The sequence below is a fragment of the Somniosus microcephalus genome, chromosome 1 (assembly GCF_052327205.1).
Source record: "Somniosus microcephalus isolate GS21.2 chromosome 1, FLI_Smic_1.0, whole genome shotgun sequence".
Lineage (NCBI taxonomy): Eukaryota > Metazoa > Chordata > Chondrichthyes > Squaliformes > Somniosidae > Somniosus > Somniosus microcephalus.
This window is the reverse complement of record NC_140987.1, coordinates 139,701,402-139,726,656: the sequence shown is the minus strand read 5'-3', so window position 1 is coordinate 139,726,656 and position 25,255 is coordinate 139,701,402. Positions and strand designations below refer to the sequence as shown.

The 25,255-nt window shown below is 47.1% G+C and overlaps 1 pseudogene; it reads right to left on the bottom strand.

Moving 5' to 3' along the window:
• Window positions 1–25,255, bottom strand: part of LOC147124381 (uncharacterized) — a 300,576-nt pseudogene that overhangs the window by 144,581 nt on the left and 130,740 nt on the right.

Below are 25,255 nucleotides of genomic sequence, written 5' to 3'. Positions count from 1 at the left end.
TGTGGCCACATAATTAATAAGGAAGGGTTGCATAAGTCACCTGAGAAAATTGAAGCAGTTATAAAAGCCCCAGCACCTGAAAATGTTTCACAATTGAGGTCATTCCTGGGATTAATAAATTACTATCATAAATTTTTACCGAACTTATCAACTATTCTACACCCTCTTAATGATCTTCTACACACAGGAGTGATTTGGAAATGGAACGAAGACTGTAAACGTGCCTTCCATAAATGTAAAGACTTAATCACATCCGAGAAAGTTTTGGCTCATTACAACCCATCACTACCAATCAGACTGGCGTGCGATGCATCCCCTTACGGCATAGGAGCGGTATTGTCCCATAGATTCCCTGATGGCTCGGAACGGCCGATAGCTTTTGCGTCACGCTCATTGAACTCAGCTGAGCGTAACTATTCCCAGATAGACAGGGAAGCACTCAGCCTGGTATGGGGAGTGAAGAAATTCAACCATTACCTACACGGACAAAAATTTACCTTGCTGACTGACCATCAACCCCTCATCTCCATATTCAACCCTAAGAAAGGTGTCCCCATTATGATGGCACAAAGACTACAGAGGTGGTCCCTTTTTCTAGGGGCACACCAATACAACATTGAATACAAAGGGTCAAAACAGCATGGGAATGCTGACGGTTTATCGCGCCTGCCGTTGCCAACAATAGAAGAGGCACCTACAGTAGACCCAGTAGAGATGTTCCACTCTACCATAGTGGAATGTCTACCGGTGACAAACTCTGCCATTGAAAGGGAGACCAGAAATGACCCTACTCTCTCACGGGTCTACGATTTAACAATGAAGGGATGGCCAGCACATGGCGAACCACTGTTGCCAGCATTCTCGCAAAGAAGAGAACAGCTGTCAGTGTGCCGAGGAACCTTGATGTGTGGATCCAGAGTGGTGATTCCACCCAAACTCCAGGATAAAGTGCTAAAGGAGCTTCACGAGGGGCATCTGGGTGGAGTGAAAATGAAGAACCTAGCTAGGGCGTTTGTATGGTGGCCAGGTATCGATGGAGACATCGAAGACATGACCAAGAGCTGCCTAGGATGCCAGAAGGTCCAAAATGCTCCGCCACAGGCCCCTCTACATCCATGGGAGTGGCCCTCATCTCCCTGGCAAAGGGTGCACATCGACTTTGCTGGTCCATTTATGGACTCAATGTTCTTAATCGCAGTTGATGCATACTCCAAGTGGCCGGAGGTAATAAAGATGTCCTCCACCACCACGGAGAAAACCATCACAGTATTAAGGACCATATTTGCCGGGAATGGGCTGCCGGAACAGATATGTTCTGATAATGGACCGCAATTTGTGTCCGAAGAATTCAGAAAGTTCTTAAAGAACAATGGGGTAAAGCACTACACGTCCGCCCCATACCATCCCGCCACCAATGGATTGGCTGAAAAGTTTGTCCAGTCCTTTAAGAAGGCCATAAAGGCCATGGGTAATGAAGACATAAAACTTCAGCACAAGGTGGATAACTTCTTATTTGCATATAGGAATGCAACACATATGGTTACAAACCAAACTCCCGCCATGATGTTCTACAATAGAAACCTAAGATGCTGGCTGGATTTGGTCAAGCCCAACATCCGAAGGGACGTGGAGAACCGGCAGTTTCAGGGCATGAATGAAAGGCCAACTAGGGCCTTCCAGATAGGCCAACCGGTTTTGGCCCAGGACTACCGTACCGAGAAATGGCAGCCTGGAACTATCTGCACACGACTAGGACCACTGATGTATACCGTGGACATCGGAGAAAGCATAATAAGGCGCCATGCTGACCAAATCATCAAGTCATCCGAAAAGGGACAACCTACACCACCACGCTATACATCTAACGATGAAGTAGAGATACCCATATCTACCTCCGATCCGGTGATACTGGAACCCGATGAACCCGACACTGGCCTTCAAGCCGAATCAGCCTTGCCAGAAGAACCTACTACACCACCAGAAACTACTACACCCCCGAGGCGTTATCCGGACCGAGTCAGGAAGCCTCCTGAGAGACTAACTTATAATTAATTAATACAGCAATGTATATTATTTTGCATATAACATGTAATTAATAATTACTTAAAATATGATGTACTGGTTAGCTAGAAGGGGAGGAATTGTGGTGTATGTGCCTTTAAGAGCAATTGTGGTGTATGTGCCTTTAAGAGCCCCAGGTGTGCGTAATGCCGGTAATTGCCACTTGGGCTATATAAGCCTGTGTATTGTGTATATCCTTTAGAACCCCCCCCAGACTTGCTTAGTAAATAGCTATGAACCAACTCCTGTCTTCAGTGTCTTTATCTACACACGGACACTACAGAATGGGTTTCCCCTCGGGTTTTGCCGTTAAATTCTCCGTTTCTCAGCTGCAGCCAGCCAGATTGAGAGGCTGGCTAGCTGTCGGGTGGGTAGGCCTTCGGCACAGGCTGCAGCTGGGGATTGGAGAGGAGGGAGGGAGGGATTGCAAAGGTCGGGGTGGGGAGGGGTGGGGTTGCGATAAGATTGGAAGCCAGAGGGGAGATCGGAGACTGGGGTCGAGGGAAGATTGGGGTCCAGAGCAGAGGGGAGATCGGAGGTCAGAGGGGAGATCGGAAGGGTCAGGAGGGTGTCCGATCGCGAGTGGTGAGTGAAGCAGGTAAATTGGATCTAGCGGGTAAGTAGAAATGTACTTATCTCCTGGATCAAGCAGTCCTCGCCCCCCTTTAGCTGTCGGGTTTCTTGAGGCCTGGGAAACCCAGCCAGCCAGGGTTAAATTTAGGATGGTGGTTAATTCTGATGCACGCAGCCTCATTATAATAATTAAATGACCAACCCACCACCTATGAGTGGGTTGGTTGCCGGCCCACCCCCGTCCCACCTCTGTTAAAACCAGAAATGGTGGGTTGGAGGCGGATTTCAGATTTTTTACATTTTCACATCTCACTCGACCCAAACCCACCCATTTTGGGGGGTTAAAATTCCTTCAGTATCTATGTATCTATCCCATCAAATCCGTTTAACATCTTAAACACCTTGATCAAATCGCCACCGCCCACCCCCCCACCCCCCAAAAATTGTTCTATACTCGGGGAATACAAGCCAAGTTAATGCACCCTGTCCTCATAAGTTAGCTCTCTGAGCCCTGGTATCACAGAATCACAGAATCACAGAAACCCCACAGTGCAGATAGAGGCCATTTTGGCCCATCGAGCCTGCACCGACACATATCCCACCCGATCCCCGTAACCCCTACACCAACACATATCCCACCCTATCCCCGTAACCCCACGTATTTAATCCCCCTAACACTAAGGGTCAATTTATCATAGCCAATCAACCTAACCCGCACATCTTTGGACTGTGGGAAGAAACCGGAGCACCCGGAGGAAACCCACGCAAACACGGGGAGAATGTGCAAACTCTACACAGACAGTCACCCGAGGCCGGATTCGAACCCGGGTCCCTGGCGCTGTGAGGCAACAGTGCTCTGTGCGACACCCCTCCAAAACCAATATGTTCCACCTGAGGTGCAGTGCCTAAAGCTGAACAAAGTACTCCAGTTAGGGTCTGACTTAGGCTCTATACAACTGAAGCATAACTTCCTCCTCTTTGTATTCCAGTTCCTTTGAGATAAAGGCCAACAGTCCATTAGCCTTTTTGGTTGCTTTTTGTACCTGTCTACTACATTTTAATGATTTCTATATTTGGACTCCCAAATCACTTTGTTCCGCTAGAGTTCCTAGTTTCTCACCATTTAGAAAATACTCTAATTTATCTTTCTTGAGTCCAAAATGAATGACCTTATACTTGCCCACATTACTACTACTTTTGATTGACTGGAAAAGCTTATTACAGAATATCTAGTTTGACTATCCATTCGATAGCCTCCTGAGATGCCAAGTGGAGAAATGAGGTGCCTTCCGCAACAGATCTTAGTAGGCATGTTGATGTGATGTGTTCCATGGTCTGGGACTCATGTCCACAGTCGCACTTCGGGTCATCCCTCATCTTCCACTTGTGGAGCAGGTGGCCGCCTTCATCCATGCCCTGTGCGGATTCGGTTAAGCTTGCCCACATTGAACTCCATTTGTTGTAGTTTTGCCCACTCACTTGATCTGTCTGTGTTTCTTTGCAACTTCCATCTGCAGTACTTACTGTTTCTCCTTAGTGTCATCTGCAAATTTGGATATACATCTCTCTATTCCTTCATCGAAGTCATTAATAAATATGGTGAAAATTTCAGGCCCCAAAACAGATCCCTGGGGAACACCACATGTCACATCCCACCAATCAGATTACATGCCCTTTATCCTCACTCTCTGTCTCCTACCTCCTAACTAATTTCCAACCCAAGTCAAAAGGCTACCTCCAATTCTGTGGGCTCTCGTTTTTGCTAATAATCTCTTGTATGGAACTTCATCAAATGCTTCTGGAAGTCCAGATTGACAACATCTATAGACACTCCCTTATCTGCTTTATTAGTAACCTCCTCAAAAAATTAAACTAGATTAGTCAGACATGACACACTCTTAGCAAAGTCACGTTGGCTCTCTCTGGTCAGCTCATATTTGTTCAAGTGCTCAGTCACTCTATCCCTAATGACAGATTCTAGTCGCTTCCCCACAACTGATGTTAAACTGACAGGTCTGTATTATTTGCAAGGCTTTTTTTGTACTCCTGTTTGCAGCTCTTAATATTTTCTTTGTGTCCCTTTGTTGCTTTCTATATTTCTCCCAGTTGTCTGGGTTTCAACTTTTCTTGGCATTAGTGTAAGCCATTTCCTTTAGCTTTATACTGTGTATTACCTCACATGTTGACCATGGTTGCTTGACTGCACAAGTGGAATGTATGCTCTTTAGGGGTATGTATTGGTATTGTATTGTACTAAATACTTCTTTGAATACCTACACTGTTTATCTGTAGGTTTAGCTGTTAACAGCTCAGCCCAGTTTAACATATTCAGCTTACGTCTCATTCCTTCGAAGTGAGCCTTACATAAATTTAAATTCTTGGTTTGTCTGTGATCTTCCTCCTCCTCAAACGTAATGTCAAACTCTATCATGTTGTGGCTACTGTTTTCAAGATGCTTCTTTACTGTCAGATTATTAAATAATTCTGGCTCATTACACATGATCAAATTTAGTATGGCCTGTTCCCTTGTCAGTTCTAAAAATTATAGGAGGTAATTTTGACTTTGTGTGATAGTATAAAACAAGTGATAGCAAATCAGCACCCCATTTTACATCTCTCCTGATTTTTATTCCCATTGACTTCATTATTCATCTTACTTTTATTTATATCGGGTATATAATTAATTCCTATACCAATATCTGAACTTGGATTATTTAGATCACTTTATGCACACTGACCTTTGCTCTCATCCCTTCTTTATCACATATGTAAGTTATTATCAGTTTTATCATTATTTCTATCCAAACCCTCCCCCTCCTTTATTGGTTTAAAGTCCTTTCTAGAGCCCTATTTGTTCTTTCAGCTAGGAACTTGGTCCCAGCCCAGTTATGGTGCAGCCCTTCCTGTCCCAGTTCAGGTGCCAATGTCCCATGAAGTGGAACCCTTATTTCAACCACACATTCACTTTCCTGATCTGTTTATCCCTATGCCTAGCCCTATGTTTCTCAGTCAGGTTCCAAACAGGACACTGCGAGAGGCAAGCCTGGGCCTGGAAGCTAAGATGCAGGAAAACAAAAGAACATAAGAAATAAGAGCAGGAGTAGGGGTCGGCCATTTAGGACTCAGGGAGTGTCTATGGATGTTGTCAACCTGGACTTCCAGAAGACATTTGATGAGTTTCCACACAAGAGATTATTAGTAAAAATGAGAGCCCACAGAATTGGAGGTAGCCTTTTGACTTGGGTTGGAAATTGGTTAGGAGCACATCACATTTGGCCATTCGAGACTGTTCCGCCATTCAATAAGATCATGGCTGATCTTCTACCTCATCTCCACTTTCACGCACTATCCCCATATCTCTTGATTCCCTTAATATTCACAAATCTATCTGTAGTGTGTGTACCTTTAAGAGAGAACTACTTTTACAGCTCCTGTATACTGTAGTACCGGCAGCGACCACACCTGTATATAAGCCTGAGCAGGGATCTGTACCGTTAGTTTTTAGAATACCCTCATCCAGTAAACACCTGCTGATTGTTGATCTGCAGTCTCCGTCTATTTATTGAAGAACACCATACCTTAAGATTCACGGATTTAACAGTGGCGACAAGGTCGATTCGAACCTACCTGCAACTCTGCATTTCCTCCCAGGGATTCGCTCCTGGAGGACAGTGGAAGAAAGTCGAGGCCAGAAGCTCGGGCGTCGACCACGAGCAACCGCCCAGTCATCCAGCAGCGAGTGAGCATCGCAGGGGAGGCTGTTGAGAGCTGGGCTTGGTTCTCCAGCCATGACGATCCAGCAACAGGCTGGCAACAGGTACAGTGCAGACCCTTCCTGGACAGCGGCAGCTAGAGCCGACCGACGGCACAGAAAAGGCCGAGCAGCATCGACGGGGTAAGAGAGAGGGTAAAGCGCACAGGGCGCAGCCGGGGGTTGAAGACCGAGCGGCGTCGACGGAAAACAAAAAGAGAGAGAGGGTAAAGCACAGCCAGGGTTCAGGACCGAGCGGCGGCAACGAGAGAGGCGCACAGGAGAACGCGCAGAGCGCAGCCAGGGCTCAAGGGCTCAGCAGCGTCCGCGGGGGAAGAAAGGAAGCGCGGGAGATGCCATTTGAGCCGCGGAGAAGAAGGGAGAGCGCGGGAGACACCATTTTTGAAGCCGCAGCGGAGAAGAAGGGCGAGCGCGGGAAGAAAGGGAAGCGCGGGAGACGCCATTTTGAGCCAGCGGAGAAGAAGGGAGAGCGCGGGAGACGCCATTTTAGCCAGTCTGACCACACCCAGGGATGCCGAAGAGTGGCAGTGTAACAGCGTCCGACAATGAAGTTGAAGATTGGGCGACATATGTGGAATGCATTGAGGTGTACTGCAAGGCGAATGAAGTGCCAGATGCCAGGAAAGCACTGGTTTTGTTGAATTCCATGGGTGCAAAAACGTATGGCTTACTGCGAAACCTAATAACCCCAGAGAAGCCAGTGGATAAGGATTTCGAAAGCATAGTGGAAATCCTACAGGACCACTTAAACCCCATACCGCTGCTGATAGCAGAAAGATTTAAGTTTCACAAAAGGAACCAGCATAAAGATGAAAGTAATGCTGAGTATTTAACGGAACTGTGCAAGCTATCGAAACACTGCCAGTTTGGAATGGGGCTAGCAGATACGTTAAGGGACAAGTTTGTGTGTGGGCTTCAAAGTGAAGGAACCCAGAAACGGCTTCTATCAGAAAAGGATCTTACGCTGGACAAGGCTTTCAGCATGGCAGTATCACACGAAGCAGCCGCACGGGGCGCGGCAGAGATACAATGGAGACCGCAAGAATATGGCACCAATGAAATGTCATATGGAGCAGGGAAGTGTTATCGCTGCGGCAGAACAACACATGACCAGAGGATTGTTGGTTCAAGGACCAAGTGTGCAGACAGTGTGGAAAAGCAGGACACATAGCAAGAGTCTGCAGGTGGGGGAAGAAAACCAGCAGCAAGAAATCTCCACAGGAGAAGTACAAAAAGGTACATAAGGTGACGGAGAGTAGTTCAGACGAACAGAAAAGTGATACAGACTCCGGAAGCAAGGAGCTGGGTTCTCTGAAACTACATAATGTAATCAAAATGGAGGATCACCAGACTATCTGGGTCACGCTCAAGATAGACGGAGTCCAAGTGAAAATGGAATTGGACACAGGATCAGCTCTAACAGTCATAAACCGAAGGGACTACAAGCGGCTATTCTCACATATACCCTTGAGAGATACAGAGATTGTCTTGAAGACGTACACGGGGCAAAATGTCTACCCCAAAGGAAAAATAAGGGTGAACGTGATATACAACGGCCAGGAAACACCAAAAATGGATCTATATGTATTGCCAGATGGAGGAATGTTGGATCCGTGGTTCAATGGATAAATAATCACACGGATGCTGTACATTAACAAATAACAGGTCTTTACTGGAGGAGGGTAATCTCTAGACTGGGGGTACAGAGGCATGCGGAAGCTTATATACCGGTGTGGTCACTGCCGGTACTACAGTATACAGAAGCTGTAAAAGTAGTTCTGACTTCAAGGCACATACACTACAATTCCTCCCCTTTTAGATTAATAATACCCCCTAATATTCAAATAAAAATTAACATTTTTACATGTACATTAAACAACAAAAGTCCATTTATAGATTCAATCTTTGGGGCGGCTTCCTGACCCTTACGGGATAGCGCCTTTCCAGAGGTTCTTGTTCTTGGTGCAGAGGCGATTCTGACCCCTTTTCATCGGGTAGTTCATCGGGTTCCACTGCTACTGGGTCTGAAGTAGATGCTACCGGTATGTCGGGTTCATCCCCAGGTACTCGAGACATGGGGTTGACGCGTTCCTGTGACGCTAAGATCTGATCAACGTGGTGTCTCACAATGTTCTCCCCGACATCCACTGTGTACATTAATGGCCCCTGCCTTGTACATATCGTTCCTGGTTGCCACTTCTCTGTTCGATAGTCACGGGCCAAGACTGGTTGCCCTACATTGAAGCTCCTTGTCGGCTTCCCATTGATGTGCTGGAATTGTTTGTCCTCAGCATTTCTTCGCACATTTGGTCTGAGCAAGTCCAGACGAGATCTCAACCTTCGGTTAAAGAACATCATGGCCGGGGTCTGGTTGGTAACTGCATGTGTCGTGTTTCGGTAGGCTAATAAGAAATTGTCCATCTTATGCTGTAGTGGAATTTCATCATCGCACATGGCCTTTATCGCTTTCTTAAAGGTTTGTACGAACCTCTCAGCCAATCCATTTGTGGCTGGATGATACGGGGCAGATGTGTAATGCCTTACCCCATTCCTTCTCATGAATTTTTGGAACTCGTCGGACACAAACTGTGGTCCATTATCAGAGCAAATCTGCTCTGGCAAACCGTTTCTGGCAAATATGGTCCGTAGGACTGCAATTGTTTTCTCTGTAGTGGCTGAAGACATTTTTATCACCTCAGGCCACTTTGAATGAGCATCCACTGCTATTAAGAACATTGAGTCCATGAATGGACCAGCGAAATCAATATGCACCCGTTGCCATGGAGAGGAGGGCCACTCCTTTGGGTGTAGAGGGGCATGTGGTGGTGCATTTTGGACCTTCTGGCATCCTAAGCAGCTCTTAGTTAGGTCTTCGATTTGTTGATCGATTCCCAGCCACCACACATAAGCCCTAGCAAGGCTTATCATTTTCACTCCCCCAAGATGACCTTCATGTAGCTCATTTAGCACTCTCTTCCTTAACTTGGATGGAATCACCACTCTGGATCCACACATCACTGTCCCCTGGCATACTGACAGCTGTTCTCTTCTGGATGAGAATGCTGGCAACAGTTAGTCGCCATGTGTTGGCCATCCGGTCACCGTCAATTCATATACCCATGACAGCGTCGGACCATTGCGGGTCTCCTTCTCTATATCCGCATTTGTTACTGGCAATCGTTCAATTATCGACAAATAAAATATGTCGATAGGGTCCACTGCTGGTGCTTCCTCCACCGTAGGCAGTGGCAGGCGCGATAGCCCATCAGCGTTCCCATGCTGTTTCGTGCCTTTATATTCTATTTCATATTGATTCGCCCCTAGAAACAGGGACCATCTTTGTAACCACTGTACAGTCACTACTGGCATGCCCTTCTTAGGATTAAAGATGGAGACAAGTGGTTGGTGGTCAGTCAGCAAGGTGAACTTCTGCCCATGCAGATAGTGGTTGAATTTTTTTACTCCCCATACCAGGCTGAGGGCCTCCCTGTCAATCTGGGCGTAGTTGCGCTCGGCTGAGGTTAGTGACCGAGACGCAAAGGCTACTGGCCTCTCCAACCCATCTGGGAATTTGCGCGACAGCACCACTCCAATGCCGTAGGATGATGCATCACATGCCAAACGAATTGGTAGTGCTGGGTTGAAATGGGCCAACACCTCTTTTGATGTGATCAATTCTTTACACTTCTGGAAAGCTCGTCTACGTTCGTCATCCCATTACCATGGTACCCCTGTTTGCAGTAGGGTGTTCAGCAGGTGTAATACCATAGACAAATTTGGTAAGAACTTGTGTTAATAGTTTACCAGCCCGAGGAACGACCTCAGTTGTGACACATTTTCCGGTGCTGGAGCCTTGACTACTGCCTCAATCTTGTCAGGGGACTTATGTAACCCCTCTTCATCGATGACGTGGCCACAATACGAGATCTGCTCCTGGAAAAACTCGCACTTGTGGCAATTACCTCATAGCCCATACTCCTTTAATCTGGTGAGCACCTTCTCCAAGTTGGCGAGGTGATCACCGTCATTTTCGCCCGTGACCAAGATGTCGTCCAAATAACACTGGGTCACTGGAATCCCTTGCAGGACCTGATCCATCGCCCTTTGCCAGATAGCCGGAGCCGAGGCTACTCCAAGCACCAGCCGGTTGTATTGATAGAGACCTTTATGAGTGTTGATCGTAAGGTAATGTTTCGAAGCTTCTTCTACCTCCATTTGCAAGTACGCCTGGGCTAGATCAATTTTGGTGAAGCGTTTACCTCCAGATAGCAAGGCGAAAATATCCTCAATTCGTGGAATCGGATATTGTACCATGTGAAGGACTGGGTTCACTGTCACCTTAAAATCCCCACAGATGCGGACCTTCTTTGGTTCCCCAGGCGTATTACTCAACGACCTCTTCATTACAGGAACGATGGGTGTAGCCCACTCACTCCAGTCCACTTTGGACAGTACTCCTGAACGTTCCAACCCTTCCAGCTCTGCTTCAACAGCTGGTCTGATCGCATAAGGCACTGGTCTGGCCTTCAGAAACTTTGGGCTTGCATTTTCCTCTATTTTAATCATTGCCGTTATTCCTTTTAGTGTTCCTAATCCCTCCTGGAACACTTCTTTTGTGTCAGTTAACATTTTTGACAGTCGTCCAGGTGTGACGTCGTCATCTTTTTTGGCCTCAACCTTCAGTGCCTGTATGGAATGCCAATCTAATTGTATCTTCTGGATCCATTCACGGCCTAGCAATGGTGGTCCTCCATTTGGCAATACATATATATCCATTTTAGGTATTTCCTGGCCTTTATATGTCACTTTCACCCTTATTTTTCCTTTGGGGTAGACGTTTTGCCCCGTATACATCTTCAAGACAATCTCTGTAGCTTTCAAGGGTATGTGTGAAAATAGCCGCTTGTAGTCTCTTTGATTTATGACTGTTAGAGCTGACCCTGTGTCCAATTCCATTTCCACTTGGACTCCGTCTATCTTGAGTGTAACCCAGATAGTCTGGTGATCCTCCATTTCGGTTACCTTATGTAGTTTCAGACAACCCAGATCCTTGCTTCCGGAGTCTGTGTCACTTTTCTGTTCGTCTGAACCACTGTCCATCACCTGATGTACCTTTTTGTACTTCTCCTGTGGAGATTTCTTACTGTTGGTTTTCTTCCCAGACCTGCAGACTCTTGCTATGTGCCCTGCTTTCCCACACTGTCTGCACACTTGGTCCTTGAACCAACAATCTTTCTGGTCATGTGTTGTTCTGCCGCAGCGATAGCACTTCCCTGTTCCATAGGACATTTCATCGGTGCCATATTCTTGCGGTCTCCGTTGTATCTCTGCAGCGCCCCTTGTGGCTGCTTTGTGTGATACTGCCATACTGAAAGCTTTGTCCAGCGTAAGTTCCTTTTCCGATAGAAGCCGTTTCTGGGTTCCTTCACTTTGTAGCCCACACACAAACTTGTCCCTTAACGTGTCTGCTAGTCCTGCTCCAAACTAGCAGTGTTTCGATAGCTTGCGCAGTTCCGTTAGGTACTCAGCATTGCTTTCGTCTTTGTGTTGGTTCCTTTTATGGAACTTAAATCGTTCTGCTATCAGCAGCAGTGTGGGGTTTAAGTGGTGCTGTAGGATTTCTACTATGCTTTCAAAATTCTTGTTTACCGGCTTCTCTGGGGTTATTAGATTTCGCAGTAACCCATAAGTTTTTGCACCCATGGAATTTAACAGAACCAGTGCTTTATTACCATCTGGCACTTCATTCGCCCTGCAGTACACCTCAATACATTCCACATATGTCGCCCAATCTTCGACTTCATTGTCGAACGTAGAGATACTGCCACTCTTCGACATCCTTGGGTGTGAGTTAACTATCACCAATGGCGCCACCCGCGCTTCCCCTTCTTCTCCGCTATCACTTAATGGCGTCTCCTGATCTTTCCTTCCTTCCCGCGCTCACCCTTCTTCTCCGCTGCGGCTTCTCAAAATGGCGTCTCCCGCACTCTTCCTTCTTTTCCGCGGCTCAATGGCGTCTCCCGCGCTCTCCCTGCTTCTCCGCGGCTCAATGGTGTCTCCCGCGCACTCCCTGCTTCTCCACGGCTCAATGGCGCCTCCCGCGCTCTTCCTTCTTGTCCGCGGCTCAATGGCGTCTCCCCTTTCTTCGCCCCGCGGACCCTGTTCAGCCCGTGATCCCTGGTTGTGCTCTGCGCGTTCTTCTTTTGATATTTTTCGACACCGCTCAGTCTAGAACCCGGCTGTTTCTTACCCTCTCTCTCTCCGGTTTGTTTTATTTTCCTCAACGCCACTCAGTGTTCAACCCCGGGCTGCACCCTGCGCTCGTCACCCTCTGTCTTACCCCGTCGACGCTGCTCGGCTCTCTCTCCGCCGTCGGTCAACTCCAGCCGCCGCTGCTTGGGAAGGATCTGCGCTGGACCTGTCGTCGGTCTCTTACTGCTCGTTGTGGCTGGGGAACCAAGCCCGGCTCTCCACAGCCTCCCATGCGAAGTTGGATCTCTGCCTGACTGCTGGGCGGCTGCTCGTGGTCGACGCCCGTGTTCCTGGCCTCGACTATTTTTTTTTTCTTTTATGTTGCAGGTAGATTCGAATCGACACTCGTCGCCACTGTTGGATCCGTGGTTCAATGGATAAATAATCACACGGATGCTGTACATTAACAAATAACAGGTCTTTACTGGAGGAGGGTAATCTCTAGACTGGGGTTACAGAGGCATGCGCAAGCTTATATACCGGTGTGGTCACTGCCGGTACTACAGTATACAAAAGCTGTAAAAGTAGCTCTGACTTAAAGGCACATACACTACAAGGACCACCACTACTAGGACGTGAATGGATCCGGAAGATACAGTTAGATTGGCATTCCATACAGGCACTGATGGTAGAGGCCAAAAAGGATGACGACGTCACACCTGGGCGACTGTCAAAAATGATAACTGACGCAAAAGAAGTGTTCCAGGAGGGACTAGGAACACTAAAAGGAATAACAGCAACAATTAAAATAGAGGATAATGCACGCCCAAAGATTCTGAAGGCCAGACCAGTGCCTTATGCGATCAGACCAGCGGTTGAAGCAGAGCTGGAAGGGTTGGAACGTTCAGGAGTACTGTCCAAAGTGGACTGGAGCGAGTGGGCTACACCCATCGTTCCTGTAATGAAGAGGTCGTTGAGTGATACGCCTGGGGAACCAAAGAAGGTTCGCATCTGTGGGGACTTTAAGGTGACAGTGAACCCAATCCTTCACACGGTACAATATCCGCTTCCGCCGATTGAAGATATTTTCGCCTCGCTATCTGGAGGAAAATGCTTCACTAAGATTGATCTGGCCCAGGCGTACCTGCAAATGGAGGTAGAAGAAGCCTCGAAGCAATACCTCACGATCAACACTCACAAAGGCCTCTACCAATACAACCGGCTGCTGTTCGGGGTAGCATCGGCTCCGGCTATTTGGCAAAGGGCAATGGATCAAGTCCTGCAAGGGATTCCAGGGACCCAGTGTTATTTGGACGACGTCCTGGTCACGGGCGAAAATGACAGTGATCACCTCACCCACCTGGAGCAGGTGCTCACTAGATTGAAGGAATATGGGCTACGAGCTAATCGCCACAAATGCGAGTTTTTCCAGAAGCAGATCTCGTATTGTGGCCACGTTATTGATGAAGAGGGGTTACATAAGTCAACCTGAAAAGATTGAGGCAGTAGTCAAGGCTCCAGCACCGGAAAATGTGTCACAACTGAGGTCGTTCCTCGGGCTGGTGAACTACTGCCATAAGTTCTTACCAAATTTGTCTACAGTATTACACCCACTGAACACCCTACTGCAAATGGGGGTACCATGGAAGTGGAATGACGAATGTAAACGAGCTTTCCAGAAGTGCAAAGAATTGATCACATCAAAAGAGGTGTTGGCTCATTTCAACCCAGCACTACCAATTCGGCTGGCGTGTGATGCATCACCCTATGGTATTGGAGCAGTGCTGTCGCACAAATTCCCAGACGGGTTGGAGAGGCCAGTAGCCTTTGCGTCTCGGTCACTAACCTCAGCCGAGCGCAACTACGCCCAGATTGACAGGGAGGCCCTCAGCCTAGTATGGGGAGTGAAAAAGTTCAACCACTATCTGCACGGGCAGAATTCACCTTGCTGACTGACCACCAACCACTTGTCTCCATCTTTAATCCAAAGAAGGGCGTCCCGGTGATGACTGCGCAACGGCTACAAAGATGGTCCCTTTTTCTAGGGGCGAACCAATGTGAAATAGAGTATAAGGGCACGAAACAGCATGGAAATGCTGATGGGCTATCACGTCTGCCACTGCCTACTGCGGAGGAAGCACGAGCAGTGGACCCTGTCGAAATATTTTATTCGTCTATAATTGAACGCTTGCCAGTAACTAACGCGGATATAGAGAAGGAGACCCGAAATGACCCGACACTGTCTCGGGTATATGATTTGACGGTGAAGGGATGGCCAACACATGGCGACTCACTGTTGCCAGCATTCTCATCCAGAAGAGAACAGCTGTCAGTATGCCAGGTGACCTTGATGTGTGGATCCCGAGTGGTAATTCCACCCAAGTTAAGGGAGAGAGTGCTCAATGAGCTTCATGAAGGCCATCTGGGAGGGGTGAAAATGAAAAGCCTCGCTAGGGCTTATGTGTGGTGGCCGGGAATCAATAAACAAATCGAGGACCTAACAAAGAGCTGCTCAGGATGCCAGAAGGTCCAAAATGCACCACCACATGCTCCTCTACACCCACGGGAGTGGCCCTCCTCTCCATGGCAACGGGTGCATATTGATTTTGCTGGTCCATTCATGGACTCAATGTTCTTAATAGCAGTGGATGCGCACTCAAAATGGCCTGAGGTGATCAAAATGTCCTCCACCACTACGGAGAAAACGATTGCAGTCCTACGGACCATATTTGCCCGGAACGGCTTGCCAGAGCAGATTTGCTCTGATAACGGACCACAGTTTGCGCCCGAAGAGTTTCGGAATTTATGAGAAGGAATGGGGTAAGGCATTACATGTCCACCCCGTATCATCCAGCCACAAATGGATTGGCTGAGAGGTTCGTACAAAGCTTTAAAAAGGCAGTAAGGGCCATGTGCGATGACGACATTCCACTGCAGCATAAGGTGGACAATTTACTGTTAGCCTACAGAAATGCGACACATGCAGTTACCAACCAGACCCCGGCCATGATGTTCTTTAACTGAAGGTTGAGATCTCGTCTGGATTTGCTCCGACCAAATATACGAAGAAATGTTGAGAATAAGCAATTCCAGCACATCAATGAGAAGCCGACAAGGAGCTTCAAAGTAGGACAACCAGTCTTGGCCCGCGACTACCGAACACGAAATGGCAACCAGGGACGATATGCACACGGCAGGGGCCACTAATGTACACAGTGGATGTTGGGGAGAACATTGTGAGACGCCATGTTGACCAGATTCTAGCGTCACAGGAACGAGTCAACCCCATGTCTAGCGTACCTGGTGATGAACCCAACATACCGGTAGCATCTACCCCAGAAACAGTAGCATCGGAAACTGATGAACTAACCGACGACAGGGGGCCTGAATCGCCTCCGCACCAAGAACAAGACACTCAGGAAAGGCGCTATCCAGAAAGGATCAGGAAGCCACCCCAAAGACTGAATCTATAAATGGACTGTTTCAGTTAATGTGCATGTTAAAAGTGTTAACTATTATTTGAATGTTATGGTACTGTTAATCTAAAAGGGGAGGAATTGTAGTGTATGTACCTTTAAGAGAGAACTACTTTTACAGCTCCTGTATACTGTAGTACCGGCAGTGACCACACCTGTATATAAGCCTGAGCAGGGATCTGTACTGTTAGTTTTTAGTCTACCCTCATCCAGTAAACACCTGTTGATTGTTGATCTGCAGTCTTCGTCTATTTATTGAAGAACACCATACCTTAAGATTCACGGATTTAACACTATCGATTTCTCAACGACTGAGCCTCCACAGCCCTCTGGGGTAGAGAATACCAAAGATTCACCACCCTCTGAGTGAAGACATTTCTCCTCATCTGAGTCCTAAATGGCCGATCCCTTATTCTGAGACTGTGACCCCTGGTTCTAGACTCCCCAGTCAGGGGAAACATCCTCCTTGCATCTACCCTGTCAATCCCTGTAAGAATTTTGTATGTTTCAATGAGATCACCTCTCATTCTTCTAAACTCTAGAGAATATAGGTCTAGTCTACTCAATCTCTCCTCATAGGACAATCCCCCCATTCCAGGAACCAATCTGGTGAACCTTTGTTGCACTTCCTCTTTGGCAAGTATATCCTTCCTTAGGCAAGGAGACCAAAACTGTACACAATACTCCAGGTGCGGTCTCACCAGGGCCCTAGATAATTGCAGTAAGACATCTTTACTCTTGTAATCAAATCCTCTTGTAATTCCTACCAAAGTGGATAACTTCACATTTCTCCACATTATATTCCATTTGCCATGTTCTTGCCCACTCACTTAGCCTCTCTATATCCCCTTGAAGCCTCCTTGCATCCTCCTCATAACTTACATTCCCACCCATCTTTGTATCATCAGCAAACTTGGATATATTACATTTGGTCCCCTCATCCAAATCATTGATATAGATTGTGAATAGCTGAGGCCCAAGCACTGATCCTTGCGGTACCCCACTAATTACAGCCTGCCAACCCAAAAATTACCCGTTTATTCCTACTCTCTGTTTTCTGTCTGTTAACCAATCCTCAATCCATACTAGTATAGTACCCCCAATCCCATGAGCCCTACTTTTGTATAATAACCTCTTGTGTGGCACCTTATAAAATGCCTTCTGAAAATCCAAATACACCACATCCACTGCTTCCCCCTTATCTATTCTGTTAGTTACAACCTTAAAAAACTCTTAACAGATTTGTCAAACACGATTTCCCTTTCAAAAATCCATGTTGACTCTGCCCAATCTTATTATTATTTTCTAAGTGCCCTGTTAACACATCCTTAATAATAGATTCTAGCATTTTCCCTACTACTGATGTCAGGTTAACTGGTCTGTAGTTCCCTGTTTTCTCTCTCCCTCCTTTCTTAAATAGTGTGGTTACATTTGCTACCTTCCAATCCGCAGGAATCATTCTAGAATCTATGGAATTTTGGAAAATGACAACTAATTCATCCACTATCTCTATAGCTACCTCTTTAAAAACCCTAGGATGTAGGCCGTCAGGTCCAGGGGATTTATTGGCTTTCAGTCCCATTAATTTCTCCAACACTATTTTTTACTAATACTAATTTCTTTCAGTTCCTCATTCTCGCTAGACACTTGGTTCTACGCTATTTCCGGGAAGGTTTTTGCGTCTTCTTCCGTGAAGACAGACACAAAGGGTTGGATTTTGCTAAGCCCGAGGAAGCGGGTTTGGAGGCGTGTGAGGTGGGAAAGTTGCAAAAAATGGTGGGCAGCTCTGATCCCGCCTCCAGCCCACCTCTGAGCAACTTTCCCAAAAGCGGGCTTTCAGACCTCATTTCGATCCCACCTCCAAGAGGCAGGATAGGCCCTTAAGGCCCTTAACAAGCACTTAAGTGCCTCTATAATGCCATTTTGAGAGGCCTTTCTAAGTTTAACACATTTCCCCCGTGCTGCACGTCTCCTCTGGAACACGCCAGTTAATCCTGGTGGGCTCACAAGTGGATGGCTTACTAACAGCTGCACCATTAAAAAGGAGTTTTCAACAATGATCATTTGCAGGTGGCAGAACTTTGTTTTCTCAGGTTTGGGAGAACTTTTTGCAGGCCTACTCATTGTGGAAGTTTTGAAGCTGAGATCCATCTCCAGTATGACCTCCTGGGAAACCCCTCCCCCCACCTTGACTGATCACTTCCTCAACTGAGGTATATACCTGCATTATGGGAACCATTTATTTCCTTTCCTCCTGGACATCAGATTTGGATGAAGACCAGCCGCGGCAGCAGCAGAATCTGGAACAACAGCAGCACCAACAGCAGGGGCAACAACAGGAGTGCCAAGCTGCTGCTCACCCACCTGAAGCTGCACAGGCCAGAAGGCACCAGTGCATGGAAGCACATCACCACAGGAGATACCCCTCAAACAGGGTCTACAGTCAGAGGATTAGCCACCTCAACATGAGTGAGCAGCAGTGCCAAAGGAGGCTCAGACTTTCGCGAGAGGTAGTGGGTGACATTTGCGCAATGCTGCAGCAAGACCTGGAGCCAGGGGAGCAGGTGGACACCTCTTACCAGTGGCCGTCAAAGTCACCACCGCACTCAACTTTTTTGCTTCAGGGTCATTCCAGGGATCAACAGCAGACATCAGCAGCATCTCCCAGGCGGCCATATACACTTGCATCATGCAGGTAACCGATGCCCTCTTTGCCAACACGCATAATTACATCAACTTCTCCAAGGATCAAGCAAGTGTAACCACGCGTGCGGTTGGATTTGCTAATCTGGCAGGCTTTCCAAGGGTGCAGGGCATCGTAGACTACACACATGTGGCCCTTAAGGCACCCCATCATAACCCAGGTATTTTTGTCAACCGCAAGGACTTCCATTCCCTCAACGTGCAGCTGATGTGTAACCACAATAAGGAAATTTTGCATGTTTGCGCCAAGTACCCTGGCAGTTGCCATGTCTCCTTCATCCTGCGGTAGTCTAGTGTTCCTCCACTCTTCAGTCCGCCGGACCAACTTTGCGGATGGCTACTGAAGATGTGGCTAATGAAGCTGTTGAAGAGGTGTTACAACTCCAGCCACATTTCCACCAAATCCATAATCGAGCAAACCATCAGTTTGCTGAAGATGTGATTCAGATGCCTTGATAGATCAGGTGGAGCCCTGCAGTACTCAGCAGCCAGGGTCTCCAGAATCATCGTGGTCTGCTGTGTACTTCACAACATGGCACAGCATCGTGGTTTGCAGATGCCTGAAGTACAAGTGGCTCATCACATTAGCCACCTCAGATGAGGATGAGGATGAGACAGAGAAGGAGGAGAGCAACAATGAACAGCTTGCAGAGGCGCATCAACCAGCGGCAGCAGGACGCGAGCAAATTGCTGCCCGGGATGCAAGGGATGCACTCATCTTGGCCAGATTTGCTTAGCCTGCCCAATCAAACACATTTGCCTCGCACCTTCTTACCACACCATCAACAATGTGGCTTCCTATCACTCTGACCACCATACTGACAATTCCAAGTCGCCCTGAGCCCTTAATGTGGTAGTCCCATTTGCGAAATGACACAGCCCACAACTTCAACAGTTTGCCATCAAGTTTTTTTATCACATAAATGCATGGATGACTTTTCAAAAATAAACACAACGGGACACCCAAGTGACTACCCTTGTGACTACTTGTGATTTATCTTCCTATTACACGTGCTCCTGCGTGGTGCTTGCCCTGTGGCTTCAGCAGATGTGGAGGCCCCTTGCTCCCTTTCTTGCTGCTCCTGCATTGACACCTTTGGCGGGCGTCCTCTGGGGTTGCGAGCCTGTGAGGGTTCGCTAACTGTCGGCTACTCCTGTGGCAGTGCAGGGGCTAAGACACCAATCTCAGTTGGGTGAGGACTCTGGTGGTGCTCTGACCGAGGGCTCTGCAGTGGCATGGTCGTGTGAGCACTTGGAGAGGAGACCCAACCTCCTTGTTCTCTGCCACCAACATCCCCCTCATGGGTCAGCCCCACTTCAGAGCTAGCAAGTGGCTTGACAACACCTTGCTGCACTTCGGGGGGGGCGGGATTTGTGGACCCATTTCTGCACTGGAAGTCCTACTCCAGAGGACTTCCATGAAGGTCTGATTTCTCTGCTCAATAGCTAAACCATCGCTCCTCAAACGATGTCAGCCTATTCTGAACATTGACCCTGTTTTCAAGACCCTGACGACTTAGCTCCTCCATGGTTGTAGCTATCCTCTCCTCTACCGTAGCCACCCTCTCCTGTACGGTAGCCAGCCTTACCACGGAGGTAGCCATCCTTTCCACGGAGAAACATAGAAACATAGAAGATAGGAGCAGGAGTAGGCCATTCGGCTGATCATCCAAGTTCAGTACCCGGTCCCTGCTTTCTCCCCATACCCCTTGATCCCTTTAGCCTTAAGAAATATATCCAACCCCTTCTTGAATATATTTAATGTATTGGCCTCTACTGCCTTCTGTGGTAGAGAATTCCACAGGTTCACCACTCTCTGGGTGAAGAAATTCCTCTTCATTTCTGTCCTAAAAGGCTTACCCCTTATCCTTAGACAGTGACCCCTGGTTCTGGACTCCCCGGCCATCGGGAACATCCTCCCTGCATCTAGTCTGTCCAGTCCTGCCAGAATTTTATAAGTTTCAATAATATCCCCTCTCATTCTTCTAAACTCCAGCGAGTCCAAGCCCAATCATCCCAATCTCTCCTCATACGTCATTCCTGCCATCCCAGGTATCAGCCTGGTGAATCGTCGCTGAAATCCTTCCATGGCAAGAAGGAGGTTGCCATCCTTTCTGTGGTGGTGCGTTCATGCACCAATGCCTCCACAAAGGCTCTGCTCATGTTAGCGATGGACTCCTCCATTTGCTCCACACTTGCAGCGACCCTGGAGACAAAAGCTGCCAGAGACTCCTGCACCTGTTCCTGGAGTTCCATCACCGCTCTCCTTCTGGATGGACCTGGAGGCACAGGGTCGACATGCAGCTGAGCCAAACTGGGAGCACCCTGCGGCCTCTGACGAGGACTCTCCACTGCTGTCCCTGTCTTCACCATCTGCTGATGTTCACTTGTGAGCTGTGATACACCAGGTCACAACACTACTTTATCTCCTGAAGGTCCCGCCGAGGTGTGAGTGTCTGCGCTGGTGCTGGGTGCGCTTAATTCTGCTGATGCTGCACCCTCAGAGGTTGCAGCTTCCTCTGAGGAGTCTGGTGGCTCAGGCTGTTCCTCCTGGACAGTGGGGAGGGGAGCTGTCGATGGCCCTGTGAGGGAGTAAAGGAAAGAGTTAGGCATGTGAGATAAATGTTGCATGCACATTGAATTGTGCAGATTATCATAAGTCAATCTGTTACTGCATTAGAGTTAATATCAGTCACTCATGCAATGTCAATGAGAGAGATGAAAAGCTAATCTCTCACCAGTTTGCTCTGATGCGCATGACTGTCCGTCCTCACTTACACATCGTCCTTGACTCCCACAATCTCCAGGGCCGCCTCCTCTGCACTGGTGAGCTGGGTTATTGAGGGTGGCTCTCCTCCTGTCCTTGCCTTTTCTCTCTTATTGTGGGCTCTCTTTTCCTGCAATGAGGGGCACAAGTGGAGTTTGAGTGAGAATGAAGGAGTGAGTGTAGAGAATCCATAGCATAGATGCTTAGAAGGACACAAAGATGGAGGTCCCAAGACCAAGGGCCCTCCCTGTGTGTTGTAAGTTGTTGTCATAGCATCACAGTGATAGGGAGTATGAAGGCTGCATAGTCGAATAGTTAAGTGAATGTGAACATACAGAGAGAGGGAATGGTTAAGGGTGCAGGGATGTAAGGGTCAAGTGGGTTGTGGAGAAGGAGGTTGACAAAGCAGAGTGCTGGTGATGAGAGGCGATGGGGATCAGATTGAGGGTCATGGACCTGTGCGGAGAAGGTCATTAAACCTCTTTCTACATTGCAGCCATGTTCTGCTGCACATTGAGATGGCACTCACCTCCTGTGCCACTTGCAGCCACGAAGCTTTGGTCTGTTGGGGAGCAAGAGTAGAAATAGAAGAATATTTCAGATGAATACATGGCTAGAGGAATGGTGCAAGGGGTGGGATTCAAATTCCTGGGACATTGGAACCGGTTCTGGAGGAGGTGGGACCAGTACAAACTGGATGGTTTGCACCTGGGCAGGACTGGGACCGATGTCCTAGGGGGAGTGTTTGCTAGTGCTGTTGGGGAGGGTTTAAACTAAAATGGCAGGGGGTTGGGAACCTGTGCAGGGAGACAGAGGAAAGGGAAACAAGGATAGAAGCAAAAGACAGGAAGGAGAAAAGCAAAAGTGGCAGTCAGAGAAATCAAGGGTTTAAATCAAACATGGCCACAGTAAATAATAATTCTAAAAGGCCTAAGAGTGTTAACAAAACAAGCCTGAAGGCTTTGTGTCTTAATGCGAGGAGCATTTGTAATAAGGTGGATGAAATAGCTGCACAAATAGATGTAAATGGATACGATATAATTGGGATTACGGAAACATGGCCCCAGGGTGACCAAGGCTGGGAACTCAACATCCAGAGGTACTCAATATTCAGGAAAGACAGGCAAAAAGGAAAAGGAGGTGGGGTAGCATTGCTGGTTAAAGAGGAGATTAACACAATAGTAAGGAAGGATATTAGCTCTGATGATGTGGAATCTGTATGTGTAGAGCTGAGAAATACCAAGGGGCAGAAAACGTTAGTGGGAGTTGTATACAGACCCCCAAACAGTAATGCTTGGAGACGGCATTAAACGGGAAATTAGAGACGCGTGCAATAAGACCACAGCAGTTATCATGGGTGACTTTAATTAACATATAGATTGGGCTAACCAAATTAGCAACAATAATGTAGAGGACAAATTCCTGTAGTGTATACTGTCCAATATGTCGAGGAACCAACTAAAGATCAGGCCATCTTAGACTGGGTATTATGTAATGAGAAAGGATTCATTAGCAATCTTGTTGTGCGAGGCCCCTTGCGAAAGAGCGATCATAATTTGATGGAATTCTTCATTAAGATGGAGAGTGAAGTATTTGTCTCAGGGACCAGGGTCCTGAATTTAAACACAGGAAACTATGATGGTATGAGGCACGAGTTGGGTAGGATGGATTGGGGAATGTTGACGGTGGATAGGCAATGGCAAACATTTAAAGATCGCATGGATGAACTACAGAATTTGTTCATCCCAGTCTGGAACAAAAATAAAACAAAAAAGGTGACTCAACCATGGCTAACAAGGGAAATTAGGGATAGCATAAGATCCAAGGAGAGGATATATAAATTGTACAGAAAAAGCAGCAAACCTGAGGATTGGGAGCAGATTAGGATTCAGCAAAGGAGGACAAAGGGAATAATTAAGAGGGGGAAAATAGATTATGAGAGTAAGCTTGTAAGGAACATAAAAACTGACTGTAAATGTGTCTATAGATATGTGAAGAGAAAAAGATTGGAGAAGTCAAGCATAGGTCCCTTGCAGTCAGAATCAGGGGAATTTATAATTGGGAACAAAGAAATGGCAGACCAATTAAATACATACTTTGGTTCTGTCTTCACAAAGGAGGACACAAATAACCTCCCAGAGATGTCGGGGAACATAGGTTCTAATGAGAGGGAGGAACTGAATGAAATCAGTATTTGTAGGGAAATGGTGTTAGGGAAATTGATGGGCTTGAAGGCCGATAGATCCCCAGGGCCTGATAATCTACATCCTAGGGTACTTAAGGAAGTGGCCCTAGAAATAGTCAATGCATTGCTGGTCATCTTCCAAAATTCTATAGGCTGTGGAACAGTTCCCATGGATTGGAGGGTAGCTAATGTTACCCCACTATTCAAAAACGGAGGTAGAGAGAAAACGGGGAATTATAGACCAGTAAGCCTGACATCGGTAGTGGGGAAAATGCTAGAGTCTATTATAAAAGATGTAATAGCACAGCACTTGGAAAACAGTGACAGGATCGGACAAAGTCAACATGGATTTACAAAAGGTAAATCGTGCTTGACTAACCTAATGGAATTTTTTGAGGATGTGACTGGTAAAATAGATAAGGGAGAACCAGTGGATGTGGTGTATTTGGACTTTCAGAAGGCTTTCGATAAAGTCCCTCATAAGAGATTAGCGTGCAAAATTAAGGCACTTGGGATTGGGGGCAAGGTATTGACTTGGTTAGAGAACTGGTTGGCGGACAGAAAGCAAAGAGTTGGAATAAACGGGTCATTTTCCTAGTGGCAGGCAGTGACTAGTGGGGTACCGCAAGGATCGGTCCTAGGACCCCAGCTGTTCACGATATATATTAATGATCTGGACGAGGGAATTGTATGTAATATCTCCAAATTTGCAGACAACACAAAGCTGGGTGGGAGGGTATGCTGTGAGGAGGATGTCGTGAAACTCCAGTACGATTTGGACAGGTTGGGTGATTGGGCAGAAACATGGCAAATGCACTATAATGTGGATAAATGTGAGGTTATCCACTTTGGTGGCAAAAACAGGAAGGCAGATTATTATTTGAATGGCAATAGATTGGGAGAAGGGGAAGTGCAAAGAGACCTGGGTGTTCTTGTGCACCAATCGCTGAAGGTAAGCATGCAGGTGCAGCAGGCAGTTAAGAAGGCAATTTTTGAGGCATTGGAACCAGTTTTGTGGTAGGTGTGACCTATACAAAAGGGACGGTCTACACCTGTGCAGAGATGGAACTGATGTTCTCGGGGTAATTTTTGATAAAGCAGTTCGGGAGCATTTAAACTAGTATGGCAGGGGGCTAGAAACCTATGTAGTGAAATAGAGGAAAGTGAAAGGCAGACAGAAATAAATGGTAAAAGGGTGAGGAACAAAAAACAAAGGGCCAAACTAATTCATAAAAAATGTGAGCATAAAAAAAGCCTGAGGGTTTTATACCTTAATGCGAGAAGCATCAGGAACAAGGTAGATGAATTAGCTGTGGAAATAGAGGTTAATAATTATGATCTAATTGGGATTACGGAAACATGGTTGCAGGGTGAGCAGGGCTGGGAGCTTAACATACAGGGGTATTCAGTATTTAGGAAGGATCGACAAAAAAGAAAGGGAGGAGGGGTAGCATTGCTAGTAAAAGAGGGGATAAATGCAATTGAAAAGAAGGATATTAACTCAGTTAATACAGAATCTATATGGG